We start from the raw sequence: 1,741 nt of genomic DNA, 5'->3' as shown, positions 1-1,741 counted from the left end.
GCACATCACCAGTTAGGACGGGTATTGCATATGTCTGATTTCCTGTGTCTGTCAGAAGGCATGCCTTGTTTTCTTTCCATTAAATTAATCAATTGTATATTTAAAAACATCGAATAAAACATTTCTCACCACTATTTTCGAAAAGCATTACTACCAAACATGAAAAGAATAGCCAGGGAGCACACTGAGGGAAGAGACCCGATTAAACAGAGATACAGAGACACTGCATCTTTTATTTTATGCACTTTTATTCTCTGATGTGTGTGAGCCGATGTTGAAAAACAGAATCTTGGGAGTGCTGCTTAATTGCAGCTAAAACATAGCCGTGTTAAACAGGATGCTGTCAGTGATGACTTGGTGCAGCGACCTAACCACAGAGAGATACAAGTACAAAGTAGAAAGGATAAGTCTGTGACTGAACTTTAAGTTGGCTTTGAAGAACCCACTACTACTGCTGCAAATTTATCTAGTGAACTGCTTGACATCTGAAAGATTTTAGAACCTTAAATTCAGTGATACCTTAAAAATACCACTGCCATAAACTGCCATTCTATTTGGACTGAGACATTAAATAAACAAACACTTTAAAAAGACTGTCAGTTTATTTAGACTGCCATATTATAAAAAGACTGCCATATTAAAGCAAATGCCACATTAAATTGTCACATCCTGGCCCTTTCTTGTTTGTTTCCTCCTGCCATGTGGCTCTGTCTGTCTGTTATTGTCCATGTCTCCGCCTTTGCTCCGCCTCCTTGTCATTTTCCCTCCTTATCTGTGTCAGGTGTCTCTTGTTTGTTCATGTATTTAAGTTCCATTGTTGTCACTTCCTGTGATCGGTCATTTGTTGTTGTTTGTTTCGTTTGTTGTTTCTCGTTCTCGTTCGGTCTCTTGCTCGTTTCATGCCCCATTCATGTAGTTTTGTATTGTTTTGGCTTGTTCTGTTTCTAGTCGTGTTGTTTCGTGTTTATCCTCAAGTCCGTTTGTTTTGTTAATAAATTATCTGTGTTGTAGCGAGTGTGTCCGCCTCCGTTAGTCCACCCTTTACGTCCGCGTGACATAAATAGGGTTCCACATTAACGTTTACCACATAAACGAACAGGTAAATATTTATTACCCAAAGATCAGAGAGGGACCTCAGGTGTGTTACATTCATTCATTGTCTGTAACCCTTATCCAGTTCAGGGCTGGAGCCTACCCGGAATCACTGGGCGCAAGGCGGGAACACACCCTGGAGGGGGCACTTCACAGGGCAACACACACTCACACATTCACTCATACACTCACACCTACAGACACTTTTGAGTCTCAGATCCACATACCAACGTGTTTTTGGACTGTGTGAGGAAACCGGAGCACCCAGAGGAAACTCACGCAGACACAGAGAGAACACCACACTCCTCACAGACAGTCACCCGGAGGAAACCCACGCAGACACAGAGAGAACACACCACACTCCTCACAGACAGTCACCCGGAGGAAACCCACGCAGACACAGAGAGAACACCACACTCCTCACAGACAGTCACCCGGAGGAAACCCACGCAGACACAGAGAGAACACCACACTCCTCACAGACAGTCACCCGGAGGAAACCCACGCAGACACAGAGAGAACACACCACACTCCTCACAGACAGTCACCCGGAGGAAACCCACACAGACACAGAGAGAACACACCACACTCCTCACAGACAGTCACCCAGAGGAAACCCACACAGACACAGAAAGAACACACCACACTC

This window comes from Hoplias malabaricus, chromosome 14, assembly GCF_029633855.1.
Source record: "Hoplias malabaricus isolate fHopMal1 chromosome 14, fHopMal1.hap1, whole genome shotgun sequence".
Taxonomy (NCBI): domain Eukaryota; kingdom Metazoa; phylum Chordata; class Actinopteri; order Characiformes; family Erythrinidae; genus Hoplias; species Hoplias malabaricus.
Note: the sequence above shows the minus strand (reverse complement) of the source record.